Here is a 20,116-nt window from a genome sequence, read left to right as displayed (position 1 = left end):
GGAACATAAAACGCTGTATCATTCAGAGAGAATATAGCAACTTATGTAACTTGCACAAAGTGCAGCTTTAATGTTTCTGATGTCACAGCACATTTGAACTCATGTTCTGTTGGTATCTTAGTGATTTGCGGGTTCTTCAATTATGGATGCATACAAAATCTCCTGAAAATGTGGCTAGCACGAGTCTCGGGTCATTTATTTCGGGCTGCTTGAGTAGGACATAAAATGGATCTAATGTAAAAAGGAGACAAAGCCTACTTTTAAAACCTCTGAAGCAAAGTGTGCTTTATTCATTCATTTATTCATGGTTATGAAATACTGATTTGACCTACAGAATAACCTGCTGACCTCCAGGATGCATTTAGAAAAATTAATGCAAAAAAGAACAGCAGCTAGAGTGATGCAAGTCCTATAACTATGTCCAATTTATGCTTCTTGTGCAAGCAGGCACCTTTGAAGGGGAATTCCACTGATTTTTTTTTTTCAGCAATTTCTGTAAAATGAAGTGGTTAAGATGTAGAAAGTGTCATTCAGAGTGGTTTGATGTGAAATGCTCTGTTTTAGAATGCCGCAGCAGTGGTGATAGGAACCATCTGGACAGTATAATGGCTCTAAAGCTCCCTCATATAAGTTATGTCATGAAATGGTCACAAAAGCCTTGCCTGAGATCTGAAGTATGTGCTGAGGTGCACTATAAGAGAAAAAAGTCTCCAAAGAAAACTTAATTTTTCAGATTTACCACAATTTTATCATTATAAACCGAATTACACACACTCACAAAGTAGCTAGTTTACATGCATTACATAGGAGATTTTTGATAACACTTTACTGTAGGGCAGCGTTCATAAGGCTACATGAGACCTCCATAAGCTTGTCATGACAACTGACATAAACACAAACATTTATAACCAATTTTTCCAAAAAGCATCGTCTGTCATAAAGGCTACTTTTGTCAACTTTGATATCAAGCTGACATAACACCTATGCAGGTGACATAATTTTCTGCTGACATTGGGTTGTATCATGACACTTTTTGGGGTGAAATGATATAGTATAACACCCGAGTATGTAACTTAGTGTATATTACAGTGACACAATGCTGATGATGTGACATAGCTTAAGTCTCATTAATTGTTAAATTAAACTCACTTTATAAGGGCCCAGAAAATGCTTACTTTCAACCAGCCTGAGGTGTCAAGCTGTGGCATATTATCAGTATTGCGTCACTGTGACTACACTGAGATAGAAAGTCTATATCATCATATACAGTGGGGTTCACAAGTCTGAGACCACTTTGAAAATGTTGGATTGTTTTCATTTAATCATGCTATTAAACAGAAAATCTGAAGCAAAAAAAAGTTCTGACAAGTAAAAGGAAGAAGAAATATTCAGGATTATGTACTATTTCTAGGTCACTACTCAAATGTAAGCAAATTTATAACACTATCCACATTAGGGCCTTTGTACAAAAAGGTCAGATTGTTTTAGTCTTATTCTTTCTATTGGAGCTATGGTGAAGTGGATCATCTCATCAGAGGCTTTTGTCACTGTTAGTGATCAGAGTCCGTCCCAGCTTGCGTGCACACTGTCATTAAAAGAAGGGGGACGCTGAGAAATTCTGAAATTCATGTAAACATTTCAAAGACTCTACTGTTCACTCAGATTGTTATATTCATAATATAATTTGTAATGAAAAACTATGTATTAAATTACAGAGGAATGCAAAACTAAAGCATTTTCTTTGGTCGTCTCAGACTTTTGGACACCACTGTATGTCATGACACAACCTCACCTGACAGATGTTATGTCATCTCGGCATCTAAGTTAGCAAATGCAAACTTTATGCCAAATGGTGCTTATTGGAATGAGCTTATAGATGTTTTTATGTAGGCTCTTATCAGTTGTTATAATGAGCTTATGCAGGTGTCATGTAGCCTTATGAGCACTGCTCTACAGTAAAGCATCGCCAGACTTTTTTATGTATAGGTGTATACTCAGAGGGCTCTGTTTTAACTGGCATTCTTGTACCCTATATAGTTGTAAGCTATTACATTCTACTAAAAGCACTAATTTGTGTAAACCTAACAGTTCTCCAATACTCAGTGCAGTTAAACGGCTACCGTTAGTACTCACTTCACCATCATCGTTGTTGTCCTTCCACTTTACAAGTGACTGACATGGCTAATGAGATGGTAAGCTTGTTGGCCATTAGCTAACGAGGCCTATAATCAAGGCGGTGCAACACGTTTAACTGTGTTCTAAGTTAGCTGAGATTTAAAGTACCACGTGATATGGCTACTTGTGAGTACCCGTTTTGAAAAACCACTTATGGCTCAACGCGGGGGTCATCAGTCTTACCTGCAATGGGACGGTGTGACTGCAGGTTTTCATTCCAACAAAGTAGCAGCACATCACATACAACTAATCAGTTGCTTCAAGACTGAGATCAACTGATAACTGATTAAACAAGTAGAATCAGGTGTGCATCTGCTTAACTGGAATGAAAACTTGCAGCCACAGCCTACAGCCAAACAAACTGTTCTTTTGAACTGCTACATTTCAATAAATGAGTCTACTTATTCACAAGTCCCATGTTTTTGACAGCATCCACTTACATTTCACTCACATTTTCTACATACACTACATTACATTACATTTAGGCTGCAGCTGGCTTTCTCTTTCTGTTATGTGTTTGCATTCTGTGTGCCATGCCTGTGCTTACAGAGATGAGTCCATCAGTGATTAACAGACGTCAAGGTCACTCTCTAAACTAAAAATCATTGTATATCATTGTGGAGGATATGAAAATAAAGTTGACTTAACTAATTATTGGACCCTCATCAGACTCTGAAATGAAAATACACTGATGAATCGAACATTCATTTCACTGAACTAAGCTGCTCATCACTAGTTTCAATGAACTGAACATCTGATTTAACAAATCGATTTGATTTTGACTGAAAGCAGGTGAAAGAGAACCAACCAGCACCTATATGCAAGTAATTAGTTATTAAAAGCTGTCCAGTGCATTTACAGCAAAGCAGCAATGCAATAAATGTACTACAAAATTCTAAAATAACAGTTTCCTAACTGACACAGCAGCATGTTTTGGCTGTGCCTGACTGAACTGGAGTTCAGAAGTTTAAAGAAGAAAACTGGCATGTTTACATGTTTATATGTTTACTCGATTTTACAGAGTTGGAAAAATTCCTTCTGATGATGCATCTTAAAGGTGGGGAAACTTGTTTTATTATTATTTATTTATTTGTCAGCTGGAGAATGCAGAAGGAAGTCAGATAGCTAACGATACTGCAGTGAAGCCAAATATGTTATTTGAGCCAAATTCATTGTCAAATCATCAATACACTGAAGAGAATGGATTACTCAAACAACAGAAATGACATAAAGGGAACGCTCGTAGACAAATTTTACAGTAATAACACTTCATAGGGTAAAGCAGGACAGTGGGTTGTTTTGGATTACTTCACTGGGTTTATACAGTAATTCTGATTCTGATTCCAGGTAGTCGCTACAGCGTGGCTATGTGGTTGCTATGGTATTCCATATGGTATTGTAACGTATTGTACTGCACTTATTGAAATGTATTGTATTGTATCGCGCTGTGTTTCTTTTTCTCTGGGTATCAACAGGGACTTTTTGTTTCTAGCAGTAGCTGAGCTCAGGACTGGCTTTCACTCTAACCTGTTGGTAACTAGCAAAGATACTTTCTCTAGATAGACAGAGCACTTTTTGTAAGTCGCTCTGGATAAGAGCGTCTGCTAAATGCTGTAAATGTATTCCACCTTCTTGTTAGGCCGTTGCTAACGTGTTGCTAGGCCATTGCTTTGGTATCCCAGGTGGTTGCTAAGGTGTTGCTATGATTTTCCAGGTGATTGTTAACGTGTTGCTAGGCCATTGCTATAGTATTCCAGGTGGTTGCTGAGGTGTTGGTAGGCCACTGCTTTGGTATCCCAGGTGGTTGCTTAGGTGTTGCTATGATTTCCCAGGTGGTTGTTAATGTGTTGCTAGGTCATTTCTATGGTTTCAATGCTAGTTGTTAAGGTGTTGCTAAAAAATTGCTATGGTATCACAGGTGGTTGCTAAAGTGTTGCTAGGCCATTGCTATGGTAACCCAGGTGATTGCTAAGGTGTTGCTAGGCTGTAGCTGAGATCTAAGCATTATATATGAGTGGAATGACCAGTTTTAGATTTCAGAAACACAAGGAACCTATTCAGGTAGAGGCTCTATGATCCTGTTCGTATGACCCTATAATCAAGTTTTGTAGCTGTAGCGACACAATTTTTTGACTGTAGAATAATAAAAAGAAGAAAACGAAGAACAGTAAGCAGCTTTTTCAAGCCAACTTATATAGTTTTGGGCCAAAACGCCCCTCAATCACCTTCTACCTTCTACTAGTTTTGTGAATTTCTCGACCTCTGTGAAATCATTTGATTGGTCACAAGTATTTTTGGGCGCGGAAAGAAACGTGACGTCATTTGTTTAAACTCTGACGGTTGCTCTGCAGAAGTGGCCGGCCGTTCATTTAAGTTTTGAACTGATAAAGCCGTTTTTAGTGTAAACATTACATAGCCTGGAAATGAGTATGCTAGGCTAAAATAACTGCTTAGCCAACAACTCCGAACTGTACTGTGGGCTACATCCTTCCGTTTGTTTAACAGAAAAAGATGCGTCCGCTGAACTAAAATCTCTTCAGTTTTTTGGCTCTATTTTTGAAGACCTCCGCTGGTTGACGTCAGCACAGCCCCCCCATGCCGCCCCCCCCCCTTCCTCCCTCCCCCCCACCTTCGTCTCCGTCTCCGTCTCCGTTCCTCAGCGCGCGCAGGGGGATCCAGATGCTCGCGCGCGTGCAGTGAGCAGCCCTGCAGACAGGAGCTCGGATCCCGGGGAACCTGCAGAACACGCGCACCAAATCCAAGGCGAGCCGCCGAGAAAGAGAGAGAGAGAGGCCAGAGGGCTGGATGTGCTCACACACGCACGCACACACGCGCACGCACACACACACACACATATGGTTGGTCGTTTGCATGCCAGCGCGCGCGCCGATGTCCTGGGAATAAAACTGCAGCAAATTGGGGAATAAGAGGACGCGAGCACCGCCGCCGCTGCTGAACGCATTTGCTCACTCCGCAACTGCTCTGGAGTAACGGGCACCGGGATGGATACGCAGCTCGGGGACTGAAGTGGACCTGCACCGCTTTCGCACCTTTTTTTCATTCCGGATTGTGTGGGTTTTGTTTTTTAATTTCTTTTTCCATCCGTTGCGTTACCGGTTCGGTCTGTCTGATTTTTCCAGGCTGCGCTTTTTTCATGTCGTCCGTTCTCCTCCAGTGTGTTCTGTCTTTATTTTATCTGACTGCTGCCTCGATGTTGGGAGGATTGATGGTGAGAAGATTCCGCGCTACTACGCTGCTGCTGCTGCTGAGAGAAAAATAGCCAAGCCGCTAAACTGAGCCGTGTCATGGAGGGCAAACTTCATTTGTATCTGCGAAACGAATCCGGGAATATCGAATAACTACTGCTGACAGAGAGCAGGTAATTCGCTCATTTTTATCTCCTTTTCACCTTCTTTCATGTTTAAATGCCATCAATCCGACCGTTTCCCACGAGGATGAAGTTGGCTTTCCTATTCGCCGGCTTCTTCTTCGAATTTCCCCGTTCCACCTTAAATCGTGCGGCAGTTTATTCTGGCGCCAGAATGTAACTGCTGCACCATTTAAGGTGGAACGGAAGCCGGCGAATAAGACTAAGAAGCCGACTTCGGCTTCGTTTTTTTCTGACTTCTCTCAGTTCAGTTTAACTGAAGTTTCGCTGGCGAGCTTTAGCTGATACCATCGCCATCTTTCATGGCATTTTGCTTCACATGTTTCACTGAAAGCTCAAGGTGTGTCGTCAACTGGAACCAAAGTGCCACGGCCATTTAAAACACGTTCACCTGCTGCAAAATCAATCTAACAATGTATTTAACGTTAGTTCTCCTCAGAAAGCTGAAACTAATGTCCAATCCCGAACTAAATCTAGGGGCTATGTCTACCCTCAACGCCGTGTAGCTGTCCGTCCTCGGAATTCTCCTCAGTTGATGTGCTTCTCTGACGCGCTGTTTTTTTCCCACCTATATTCCGGAAAGCCCCGCCTCACGCTCTAGGATTGGCTGATAGTTCATCCGCCAACCCGTGAATGAGAACTACTAGCCAATCGTAGCGCAGGAGGCGCGATGCTGCTAGCCAGTCGCTGCACGGGAGGCGGGTCTTGTGGGAAAACGGGTGGGAATAGAACGCCTCTCGTCAAGGTTTACTTCATTCGTGTCTTGTCTGGTGTTAACTTTGCGCAGTGTCTGCGTGTGGGGTTGAAAAACGGCTCTCACAGCCAAACCCTGTCAAGGAGGTCGAAGCTAAAGAGTAGCCTTGTAAATCAGGGCTAAACACGTTGATGTTGACTAAAACAAGGCTAAAATGAATAAAAATCAGAGGTGGCTGTTTTTGTAACATCAGCGTCGGCGCTTTTTGGCTGACACGACACGAGAATTCTCAGGATTTTCGCCTTTTTTCTTTATCTTCGCCTGTTATTTTACGTGAAATAAAGTGTTTTACGGCTAACACGTCGAACAGTGTTGGGTACTACTTGTGCTGCCTTGTCAGGTACATTAACTAATGTGCTATAGGCGATACAGCAGCTTAGCACTCGATGTTGTCGCTCGCTGTATAATGTATACGTATAATGGCTCACTTATAGCCAGTATAAGTATACATAGAATCATAGAAATATGATTTTGGGGGTATTTTTCAAGCGCTGTTCATGATCTGTCGCCCATCTGTTGAGCCTCAGCTGGAAAATGAAATGGATTTGTACGTGTGGGGGCTACGGTAACTTTACCGTATTCAATTCATGCTCTTTCGTCCAGATTTCGAAGCCTGTTGGTGAAGCACAGTGCGATATGGACGAGCTTTGCTTCCGTTTGGGCGTAACGCACTTTGCCTCTCTCCTCTGAGTGATGGAGCCCCCCACCCCACCCCTTCAACTCCCGTTAGGTTAAAACATGCATGGAGGTAGAGCTGGTGGTGAAAGAGGCGGTTAAACCCCCATCCAGAGGCATCCAGGGTCAACATGCTTGAGGTGCAGTGCGAGATGGAGCTGATTCATCTGCATCTGCCTTTGCGGTACAGTCTGCCCTGGTATGACTGGCATATGTGCAGCACCGAGTTAACATGAGCAGAAATATGGGCTAGATGCCGTGTGGCTCCATCGAAAATGCACGGCGCTCGCACTCCGAGGAAAGCTCCCACTAATGCATCTGTTGCCTCTGAAAGACCTGGAGGTGTTATCACTGGCTGTGCGCTTGCTGCAGAAGCCCGTAAGAGCGACCGATGCCCCTCGCCATCGCTCGCGTGCAATGGGCCATGTAGCAGTGCATATGGAGCACGAGCCAGGCAACAGCTTGGCCTTCCCTGGTTGAGTGGGCCTCGTCCCTGACCATGCCATTGTTTTTCCAAACAAAAAAAAACCCAGAAACTGAATGCTGATTTTCTTAACTAGCATACTGCATCGAATTTGTGTGGCAGGTGTAAATACAGAACATCATGCTCAGGCAGAGAGAGAAAGCGTGATATTTTAATTCCTGAAAGCAGTGTCAGTTTACATTGCGCTGGCGCAGGGAAGCCCTGGTGAGTAACGCTCCCTGACAAATGTGCTTTAGCCCCTCATCACTGCTTCACCATGCTTTACTGTCAGTCCTCCAGCGAAAGCCTCCTTATCTCTGATCACTCTGCTGGGCCCTCACTTCTACAATGGCTACTCAGGCAAATCACGTATTTGGAATGGCTTGGAAATGGATAGTTCGAGAGCAATAAATTGTTCATATTGTTATGCAATTTTACAGCTGTTACCTTGAGCAGCTTTGGATCTTCTCTGGGTCCCGATGTCAAAATCAGTAATCAGTTTATGTTGGTGGTTCTCAGGCCTCGAAACCAGCCAATAGTGCTGAAAGTGACCTAAAATGTTGCCCACATTCCAAAGCGAATGGGCTCTAGAAGCCTATGAATTGAAAAGAGACTTTGATTGCCCACTGATAAATGTATTCTTTTGCATTGGAGGGGAGAGCACTATAGAAAAGATCATAATGGCAACAGCTTGAGTCGTGCTATAAAAGAAGGGAGAATAAAGTCATAGTGCTGATGTGAGGGGATTGTCCCTAGAGTGTTTTTGTGTTTTTTTTTGTTTTTTTTTCGTCTGGGTCCCTTAGCCAGCCATTTGCTGCTGTCATCTCCTCTCCCTGTCCTCTGATGACTGTGGACGTGTACTAGCACACAGTGGTTTCAGCAAGAGGCCCAGCAGCAATATTTGCTTTTACGTAATGTTTTTCATTATGTTCATCCAAGAGAGAAAGTTAAAAACTCGAAGATTGTATTGATTCTTTGTCCCTAAGCCTCTGTTGTGTGGTACAGCAGAACTCCTGAGACTTTGAAGCGACATATTCTTGATGGCTTTTTTCCCTCGCTGCGCTCTCAAGGCTGAACATGATGTCTCATCTTGTGTTTGACTTTTAGCTGAGCATTTCACTTCTTGACAGCTCCATAATGTGGTACCAGAGGGACTTGATTCGCCATTTGAACATGGGGGCTTATATGGTTGGTGCATCTCTTGCTATTTATACTGTTTATTTATTTCAGTAGATGGCACTAATGGTGAAAGTTTGGTATTACACAAGAGTTACAAATGGTCCAGTCAGTCAAGGAGATGAAAAGAGCGCTTGGAAGGGATCACCGCTGGCCGGCAGATCCATGAATTTCAGTATTCACCTGCAGTTTCAAGTCATTTATTAATGTTGACTGATAATATAGTCCCCTCATGGAATAGACTATAACTAGACTGCAAAGGGAAAGTGGAATGTAAATGTCAAGGACTTTACCTCTGTAGCTCCCTCTCTAGTTTTCTTCACCTGTGTAAGTCCATCTTTGACCATCAGCCCTTTCTCTGGCAGTTGTGTTTTTTATTTGCATCCTGTTGATCAGATCTGTCCACTTACACCTTTTAGGTCTTTGTGGTCACTGTCTCTGGCACTTTTACAGGTCTTTATTTGAAACTTCCATTCAGTTCAGAGTTTCACGTTACCTAGCTAACTGATAGAATCACTAGATTAACATAAATGCTCACAAATAAATACTGATCATAGCTTTTAAAAATAGTTTAAAAAAAAATCTTACTTCTACACTCTCAGAAATTAAGGTATGAAACTGTGATTGGGGCAGTACCTCTCTTGACACTAGGGTGGTCCCTCAAGGGTACATCTCAGTACCTTTAGCCAGGGAACATAATTGTACCATAATCCATTGAAATTATATTCCAGTGGATTATGGTACAATTCTAACTATAAGTATTGACTCCACACACCCCGTCTCGTCTCCAGGCTTTTTATGTCATTGTTCTGTTTTAAAGCATTAGGTTATAAAAAAGGTACAAATATGTAATTTTCACCTGGAAAAACTTATTTAAGGGGCACAATTGGACCTTAAAACCACTGTTGTACCTTTGAGGGTTTATTTACATTGTTTGTATCTTGATGAACGAAAACTGAACCTGCACAGAACCTTTATTTCCAACAGTGTGGTATTAGTTTAAATTATTTCCATAAGACATTCTGTATCCCAGCAGTGATGCCAGCCAAGTGGCTTAAAAAGGCCAGTTTATAGCTAAAAAATATTCAATGAAAAAGACAAAAGTATCAAATATGCTGGTAGAGATTATTCCTACTCTTGGTGCTTGTAACGTATTCTATTAATGTGCCTTCAACTGCTAAACATTAAGTTATAATTCAGTTACCAAGCAGCACAAATTATCAGAGTATCCTCCTTACCTTGCACAATAAATAATTCACCACCTTTCACAGCCTGCAGTGCCAGGCACAGTATAGCATTAAAAATTTACTTCTTTTAATGTTCATGCTGTTTGAATCAGTGATAGGCTATCACTATTGATTTTATAGTACTCTTTAAGAATTACGGTAGTTTGTACATAATGAAGTAATAGCCAGTGTATTGTTTCCATTATGTTGTATGCTTTATCCTTACATCGTCACTCTGTTGATCAAGTTCGTCCCCTTTTTGCTGCAGTCACAGTCTCTACTTTTCTTGAAAGGCCTTACACTAGATGCTGGAACATTGCTCTGAGGGTTTGATTGCATTCAGTTCACAAGAGCGAGGTCAGTTATTGATGTTGAATGGTTAGTTCTGGATCACAGACTCCACTCCAGCTCATCCCAAAGATGTTGGATGGAGCTCCTCCTCTAGAGAATGCAGTTCCATTGCTCCACATCCCAGTGCCTGGGGGATTTATACCATTGGATTTGGGCATAGTGACCTTTGACTCATGTTCAGCTGCTTTAGAATGTGCCATTCATTGCTTTTCTAAGGAGATTATACAAACTGTGTATGTGAAATTGAACGTGTCTTCAATCTTTTGGATAAAGTTTGTCATAATGTAGTGAAAATGTGAGAATTTATGTCTTTCCTAGCTGTCAATTTAATGTAGGTAGACGTTATTTGTTTCATAACCAAAATGAATGCTGATTGTATCGTAAGGACCTTTATAAGCAGTCAGACACGGGCTGATGAGAAATAGAAGTTTGTCTGACAGTATTTCATATTATTATTTGTATGTTCAACCATGCACTCAACATTCAGAAAAATGTTAATATGGGACAGTAATATGACCTTCTTGTTCAATGGTTATAGTAGACAAAAAAATCACTAAAATATCATTTACAGTTATAGTTCCAGATTAAGCCAGCACTGACAGTGAAGCCTTTCTACAGTTACATTGGAAACAAAACGTCAAAACTAACAAAATAAAATTTTGAAAAGATCTTAAATTAAAAAAAAATGTGATATTAAAACTGGTTATTCTCTAGCATAGCTTTCTTTTATAGTCTCACTGCCCTGTCACCGATCTTGATTCACTTTTATGTTGTTTTCAACGCACTAGATACAAGATACTTATGTATACTGAGCACATCAGATATGCAGAAGATCTCTGAATACTATATCCAGCTTAGGTTGTCTTTATATCTGGAATGAAAACATCAATCTTTTGTAAAGATAAAACTTTTTAATGTAATGTGACACTTAGGTTTGCCTGGTGTTTACATTTACATTAGTATCTAGCAGACTAGCATCAATAAACCAACAGATCAATAAACTGGTGGATCAATAAATCTGTTTAAACACTGCTTTGCTGTTAGGTTAGGCAAGCTATTTTCTCAGAAAAGGCCAAATTTACTGTGAATATGACTACCTGATTATTTAGTGCTGATTACAGTGATGGAGAAATAGAATATAAGAGCAGATATATAACAAAACAGAGCACATGTGGTCTGGATGGGAGTTCTTGAGATCTGGCTTATACTTAGTGCTGAGATCCTAGCAACAATGGATAAAAACCTAGGAAAAAGGTAAAAAAAAAGGAGAAAAGGCAAAAAATTAAATCAACTGATCCTCTAAATTGCTTCAAGGCCTTGTTCACACTTAGCATTAACATGTCTTGGGTGATCCGATCATAAGTAGACAGCATCAAGAACATTGTTGATGCTGTCAACTTGTATGAACATGGTCCAGTGCATCTCAGAGACACGTTGTGATCTGATCACTCAAAGCATTTTTGGAGGTATTCAGGGATGCACATGACCACATGACATATATAGCATGAATACTAATGTGTTTGCTTCCTTGACAGCAACAAAGGGCCGTCTTAATCAACTACGTCATTACGACTGATGAGAAAGTACCTATGTGGATTTTTTCTCCTGTGTCGTTTGTGTATTAGCTGCGTTAGCAGTCAATCTGGATAAACATTTGCGCCGACACATTTACACAAATAAGGACTCGTGGGACAGTTTTGTCTGACAACTAATGCAGCTTGAGACTAACACATGTAAATGTGTACAACCTTTCCTCAGGTCACAAAATCTAATCACAAATGGTCACTGGAGGCGCATACGAGACACTTAGTAACGCCATGTGTAAACAGCTATACGTCTCACTGTCCAGTTGTGATCAAATCGCTTGAGGCAAATGTTAATACCAGGTATAAACCAGGCTGAAGATTCTTTTCAAAGTGGCCAGATGGTCATATGTAATTACTCTTAAGTAAAGGTGTTATGTCTTTAATAAAGGCACAGGTGGGCCGACAGGAAATAACTGTCATGTTCTACAGTTGAACTCTAATCCCTAATCTGGTGCTTCTGACAAGGCATTAATAGTCTTGTGCCTGTCAAGCAGGAATATGACCATCATTTTGTCAGCACTCTGACAGCATAAAGGATAAGAACCCATAAATAGCCATTATATTATACCTATATAACTTATATAGGGATGATAACATTATATAATTTTCTATATAGTTTCTAACTGGGAATTAAAGAATTTGGTTGTGATAGGTCACTTTTTAAGTGGCTCATTGACTGTTCTGAGTCAGGTCAAACTAAGCCTCAAGCAGTGGTCGGCCAGGTCAGTTTCCTGCAGTGACAATAAGGATGAAGAACACCTTATCTGATGTTTTATAGCACCTGTTGTTTTGTCGATATTGTAGCTCTGGCAGTTCTGCTAGTGATGCTTTGTTAAGGTGGCGTAAGAGAGCGCTGGGACTCAAACCTATATACACAAGCAAAAATGATTTCAGCCATACATTTTTAAGGACAGCTTATGTTTATGATTGTGCAGCAGCTTATTATGCTATTATGCATAGACCTACTCATTTCCTTTTATTGTATTCTTTGCTGTTTGTCTTTATAGGCTGTTTAACTGCTGCTAGTGTTTGACAGTTGTTTTATGCAGTTGATAGATGAAGCAGTTCCTTTTTTTTCTTCTTTGTACTGACATGTCATTAAAAATACCATTGGCAGCTATCAGGTGGTGATTCAACTTGAATTATCAAGGCTTATACCTCCAGATGTCAGCTGTGTGACATCATGTGGAACAGACGCAGTTTATATTACAGAGCAAATAATTGGAGCCAGAGGCCATGATGCAAATGGCATAGTCATGCAGTTGAGATGTGACGCCTAATGTCAGGAACATTGTCGTTTTCACAGTACTATTATTGACTCCTCTGAATTAGCATGTGAAATGCAACCTTATCCTAATGAGCATGTCAAAGTGTGAACCTGATTCTGCACTTAAGTCCATAAGCTGTAGGTGTGCACATAAACGCTGGCATGTAATTAGGCTAGGCTGTACGTGACATTGTGTTTTATTACACGCACCTTTGATTATCAAGTGGCTACACACATACACGCGCACCAGACACTGTTGCCGAGGTTAATACGTAAAGATTTGTCAGGGACGAGCTCATCCTCAAGGAGTGACTGATAATGAAATCCTCAGATCCAGTTTGTATTGCTCCTGGGTCTTCTACTGTGTGCATACCGCTACCCCACTTAGCCGTGACAGAAGGAAAGCAGAATCCATTTAAATCACATCATATTACTGCGCTATGTGCTTAGCACATGCCCTTTTCCAAAAGGATCTTCAGCTTTTGGAATCCAAAGCTCTCTCACTTTGTCAAATCAGTTGAATAAACACTTTTGCACCTGCAGCGCGTTACTCTTTGCACATGTAATTTTTGCAATTTTATCAGTGGGATGAGACAATTACAGTGTCCATATTTAGTAATGTTGTGTTTGCGCTCCTGATCAAAGTGAATCATCAAGCGCCTTAAAGGGCTCTTATCATAGAAAACAAAATAAAGAAATCTTTTTTTAATATAGAGTTGATGTAGCATGTAAACACTGTTAAAGTTTCCAAATCCACTACAGGAAACAAACGTAAATCTAGCATTTTCTGCAAAGATTTGTGCACAGTTTCTGTTTATTTGCTGAGTTTAATGTATTGGAAAAAAAACAGTATATGTGCATTAAAATGTGCAAAAGTGTGTTCTCTATGGAGCCCTGCTGGTGACATCCCATATAAATAAAAATAACGCATGGCCACAACTTAATAAGACATGGGAACAAGATAATTAAGTCGTGGCCATGACTTAGTAAGGCATGGGAACGAGATCCTAATGCATGGCCACGACTTAGTAAGGCTTAAGAAAGACATAATTAAGCCTTGAACTCAGCTTAATAAGGCAAGATCTTGTTACTGACTAAGACGTGGTCGTGACTTAATTGTCTTGTTTCCATGCGTTAATACGACATTATTTTTATGTATATGGGATGTTACCAGGAGGGTTCCGTAGTTCTCTGTTGAGGATGTGTTAACTTATTTTCGATTAGAATTTCAAATAAATGCATAATTTAAATAAGGATGCCCACATTTTTGTATATGACTTTATATGGAACATAACCTGCCAGAACAGCCTGCTTTGAATTCATTATTTTTGTGGTTTCACAAAACCCAACATGTTTACATATAACCATCCATTTTAGCCTACAGCAGTTTAGCTCCACCATTCATGCTGAAGTTATAAGGAGCATTTTAGTCTGGACTGAAGTCATTTACGTTTGATTCTTAAAGGCACAGTAACAAAAAACAGCCTGTTTGATTCTAAGGGATATAAAGAGGGGTTAGAAAGTGGTCATGTAAACATGACTTCAGTCCTTCGGACTTCGGGACTTCAGTGGAAAAAAAAAATAATATCAAGAAAAATGTATATGCGAGAAGAGGAAAATACAGAGCTTAATTTTGCCGTCAGATCATGCGCTGCTTGACTGGCAGGCTCATTGCATTGTAAAGGGTGGCTAGAGGGTTCCTGTCATTCTGTCCTCCCAGTGTCAGTGTGACTAATTGAGGTTTTGGCAAACCCTAGCCATGCCCGCTTTGAATCTAGTGGTAGGGCACATCCATGTACTGCTAAGAAGCTTTCATCTGTTGCTTTTTTTAATTAACTTAAAAGTTGCTCCACAAATGCCATTGTCATTGGGTTTTGAATTCGGATGTCTGGTCTCTTCAGGATATGATTGTACAGCTTTGTGGTAGCTTATAAAATCCAGCTGGATTGAATCCCATGAACATGCCCTTGGGCCCATGCCAACATAGTAAACGGCACTTTGATAAACTGTTTACATTTTCAAAGCACCCACCTAATGTAATTAAATACAAGTCGGATGCTATATACTGTAAATTGAGTTCACATAGGCCACTGAAAGTAAGAAATAGGGGGGTCTTTGTGCATGGCCTTATTGAGGCATTAAGTCCCCTGTGGGCTGTTTAAGTGAAATTGGTAGTATGCAGTGCTTATTAAAAGTATTTCGTTCTCAATCACCAGAAAATTTCATTGCGTCTTTTTTCATTTATTTTTACTATGGTAATCCATACGGCTTCAACACGTTTACGTGAAAATGGGTTTGAAAGGCGCAGAACTGATTTTCAACACTGAATGGCACATAGACAAAATGCACACAGTCTAAAAGGTCAGTTAGTCTACACAGCATGTTTGATTTGAGCTTTAAATGTCCACAGAGCAGCCATTTAGTCAGTGAGAGGACGAGGTGATTCTGGATCATAGCTCCGTAGCAGTCTGGTCACACTGGAACATGCCGGCATTCAGTTTTAGGACTCACTTAAAGGAGAATTCCACCAATATTTCAAAATGTCTACACAGTTCATTTATTAAGATGTAAACAGTGTCGTTCAGACATCCAAATGTCCTTAAAAGCTACCTCCCAGAAAGCTGTAGGTTTAAATGTTTAGGAATACATTGCCTGATGTTTTGGCCGAAAAAAAAAATACTTTTTAAAAATATATTAATTGCGGAGAGGTACATGCACGATGATGTAAGGCAAAATAGTATCAAGATTGTCATATTTTACCATTATCATCAACATTACATGTAAAAACTCAGAACATACTTGGAGGTTCATAGATTATTTTGGATAGCAAATAAAATAGCAATATTTGTGTTGTACACATCGAGAACTCTGGTTCCATTCACCACCACTGTAAAGAAATCTGAGTTGAAAAGTTTCTTTACAGTGAATCATAGAATATTAAAGCACTCTGAATGACTGGGTTTATATCTCAATCACTGAACTATAGAAATGTAGGAATGAAAAAAAAGAAATGTAGAAATAACATCAAATTTACCCTTAAGTTGGACCTGCATTGCAGTTTGTTCAGTGTTTAGAAATAATGTGGATCACACCAGATTGCTGATACCCCAGATGCTTAGTTTATTGGTTACAATGCTGTATCCTTTAGTTTTCCCATTGGATTTCTCTGCATTCCACTGAGGTGCCTCTAAAGGGGTGACTTGAGCAATCTAATGTGGCCAACTAATAGTAGGCTAGATACCGTGTCTAACTGTGGAGTCTATAAGAAGGATGATTATTATTGTACTGGCCTTGTAATCATAGTCATTGGGAGTGTAAGCATGCATGTCAGCTGGTCTCCTGCTGTGACCAAGACCTTCTACAGCACGGCTATGAGCAGTAGCCCTCTGTGCAGCTTTAGTAAGTAGGATAGAGCTGCATGTAGAGAAGCTGCTAAGTAAATTATCCCCACTGCTCTTTCCTTTGCTGCAGTACATAATGCTCAAAGGCCCACATCAACAGGAATGGGGCAGCGTGTTCATTAGCCATTGCAGAAAATCAGATTATTACAGGATTCCTGCCCTCATAGAGCCCAAGACAGCACAAAAATGAGGATGTATATTTAAGTACTAGTGAAGGAATAAAGATAGTTGAATTAGTGTCATGACTAAATTGTCAATTAAAGGGAAATGCTTTTGCATAGCGTGGCAATATCTGAGCAATTTATGATTTTTTCCCCACAGTGATTTATCACTTAAAGGTCCTGTATAATGGGAAAGTTACAAATATATAAATAAAATAAAAAAGTTATAAATAAAATACAAAACATACCATTCACTCCCCAGTCTACGCAGTCCGTATATGGAAAGTAAGAAAATAAGCCAGTTTGATTGTCTTGTTTTGTGATGTCACAAAAACCAATTCATTTACATATATCTGCATATCAAGGCTACAGCAGTTTAGTCCCACTCTTCATGTTGAAGTTATAAGAAGTGTTTCAGCCTGGACTGTTTTTTGAATGGGGCTCAATACATGGCAGCAAATCAGAATGGAGATCATTTACATATTTAAATTTTAAAGGGTCAATACACAAACATCCTGTTTAATTCTATAGGATAAAGAGGTTAGAAAGTGGCCATGTGCAAACGAATTATGACTGTTATTGGGCATAAAAGCACACAAACAAAATAAACTGTAAGAAAGATGTAGGCACTTACTACTTTTTGACTGAGGCAAAACACATGGCAGCCAATCAGAAGAGAGGTCATATTACAGTCTTAAAGGCAAAGAAGCAAAAAAGAAAATAGAAAATGGTCATGTAAAAATGAATTCTGAGCATATTTTGGTGCATTACACCACACAAATTCATAAGTGGACCTAAGTGAGAAAAGATAAACTAAAAGAAATATGTAGGCTGTCCATTAAATAGTGTAACCCATTTAGCTCATTTAGAAAACGGTATGCGAATACGTTAACCTTCAACCTTAACAGTCCTATGATAGAGACTGCAACATTGCAGAACCAAATCAATGTCCCTTTTCCGTCCTCCTTACACACTCTTTGATTTTCTTCACTGCACCAGTGCTGATGATCGGATCATCTTCTAGAGAAAATGAGGCTGATACATCAAGCTGAGGGAAGGGGCACTTTAGCGTAGAGAAGGTGCAATCAGGCGGCAGCGGATCTGTCCCTGCAGCATGGTCAGTTAGAGCCCACCAGCCACGGCAGCCAGACATGGACCTAGCTTTATAGCTCTCACATCCAATCCAATCCCATTCTGTCAATGGCCATAAAGTGGAAACTGGGACCCGATTAAAAGTGATTAGACATGGAATTCTTGCTCTGAAGATTGGCTCAGTCCTTAGAGGGAGCAGCTGGGGATTGGAGGCTCAAGGACAACCCTGTAGCTCCAAACAGAAGACTGTTTTTGGCTGGGCGCTACAGCCTATGCTTATTTTTGGACAGCGTTTTGGTACGTTGTTGATGTATCAATTTTAGCTCCTCTTTCAGTGGCTCAGTGGCTTTTACAGTCTCAGTGAGTTTACAGTCAGTGTATATGTCCAAAAATATTCAGACACTCATTTCAATTAGTGAATTCAGCTACTTTAAGGAGCACCCACTGTTGACACAGAATGCACACAGCTTGTATGATCTCCATAGAAAAGCACTGCCAATAGAGTGGGGCACTCTGAAGCAGCTGCACATGAGCCATGTCCAGTGCCAAGAGTCAGCTAGTGGGGTATAAAGCTGGCCAGTTTTGGGCTGTGGAACAGTGGAACTGTGTTCTCTGGAATGATGGACCCCCATCCAGTACTTTTGGGATGAATTGGAGTGGCGTTTGTGATCCAGAACTAATCATCCAACATTAGCACTTGACAGCTCTTGTGGCTAAATGCAGTCAAATTTTCACACCAATTTTCCAACATTCCAACATCTTGCTTAAAGCCTTCTCAGAATAGTAGAAGGGGGGCCAAACTTGCTAAAAATACCATTAATTTCAAAAGAAACTTTGAACGAGCAGGTGTCTTCAAACTTTGGGACATGTAGGACCAGTTTCCCAGACCCAGATTAAGTCTAAGCTTGTACTACATGAGATTTTTAATGGTGAAACACTATTATCGTTGCACTTTAGTCCAAGACTAGGCTCCATGTCCAGGAAACCAATCCATAGTGTTTTAGAAGCCTGGCTCAATAGTTATTGCTAAATACACTGCAATTCTACAGTACAAGGACATTACATTGTGAGTTACCATCTTCAGGGTAGAACAATGCTTTTAAGCGGGATTTAAGGGGATTTTTTTGCCCTATTGGAGATGGCAAAATAAACAAAATAACAGTATATAATACAGAATAACATAAGTTAATGTCAGCCATAGATTTTTTATAATATGTACTACATTTATGATGTTATTTTGAACTTGTATTCATGTTTAAAGTGGTAAAAATAACATATATTTGGGCACTTTTGCCCTTTGCCCCTGGTTATTTCTGACCCTGGCTGTCTTGTTGCCATATTGCTGGCAAAAGCACAGAGGAGAGGCTGCGATTAGTCAGCATGGCTCCTGATTCTTCCAGAGAGCCAGGAATCTTTATGTTAGCATGTGTGCGATGGGGTGTAATGGACAGTCTCCTCTCGTCTCCATCCCCGGCGGCTCATCTTTTAATTTGCATGTCTGCTGTAATTTATTAATGGGCCAGTTGTGTGGCCTGGGCTGTGCGGCTGTGGAAGCCCCATGGCCCTGGAGTGTTTTTTATTTATTTTTTTTTTTGCTGTTTTTTTAGAGTCAACACCTTGGAGACCCAAGCAGCACTTCATCAATAATGAGGCCCAGGGAAAAGGATTATATATAGGGGCATTTTTATTATGTGTTGCCAAGAAGTGCATAATTAATGTGACACTGAGTTTCTCAAAGGGACCTGGATCACCGGGCAGTATTTCTGATGCTCTGTCATCTTTATTTATTCCCCTCTCATGTTAGCATTTGCTAAGCCATGGCTCAAGTAGACTTTACTCACTGAACTGTTTTCTTTTTCATATTATTATTATTTATTTTCTGGGCTGTGAGTTAGTGCTTATGCCTCCATAGTCAATTTTGCAAAGGTCTTGTTTCTTCTAGGAAGCAGAAATGGAGGAAATTATATGCCACTTTAAAGAAAAGTCTGTACGACGAACCGTCTCACTTCAAACCACTCTGAATGACTTTCTTTACATCTCAGCCATTGATTTATGCAGAAATTGTGAAATAGCTGTTGAATTCCCTTTATGTTTTGGAGAAACATTCAAACATATTTGCAGTTTTCTGCAGTTTTTTTTTTTCACATTACCATAAATTTTCTCTGTCTTCAGTTAGTGCTTATGCTTCCATTGTAGTTTTTGCAGAGGGTTTGCTTCTTCTAGGAACTTTGCTTTGCCTTTGAGTGTGCACAGAGGAAATTACATGCCATGCTGCCCCAACACACAAATTTGGTCCTCTAATTAGGATCTGAAAGCAGTGCTGTGAACGTGCTGAAGCACTGTCGCCTAGCAGTGATGTCAGTTTCTGCCTTTCATTTCTGTCGCCTAGGAATGAGGCCGT

General features: G+C 40.3%; 1 protein-coding gene across 1 annotated transcript in view; it reads left to right on the top strand.

Moving 5' to 3' along the window:
- Window positions 1-4,896: 4,896 nt before the first annotated feature.
- adgrb2 (adhesion G protein-coupled receptor B2) overlaps window positions 4,897-20,116 on the top strand; it is a 433,057-nt gene continuing 417,837 nt past the window's right edge. The window contains exon 1 of the mRNA XM_036566254.1: window positions 4,897-5,554. The gene's annotated coding sequence lies outside the window, so the exon portion shown is untranslated. The remainder of the gene's footprint in view (window positions 5,555-20,116) is intronic.

The sequence above is a fragment of the Colossoma macropomum genome, unplaced genomic scaffold (genome assembly GCF_904425465.1).
Source record: "Colossoma macropomum unplaced genomic scaffold, Colossoma_macropomum, whole genome shotgun sequence".
Taxonomy (NCBI): domain Eukaryota; kingdom Metazoa; phylum Chordata; class Actinopteri; order Characiformes; family Serrasalmidae; genus Colossoma; species Colossoma macropomum.
The sequence above is the reverse complement of the archived record's forward strand: the minus strand, read 5'-3'. Positions and strand labels throughout refer to the sequence as shown.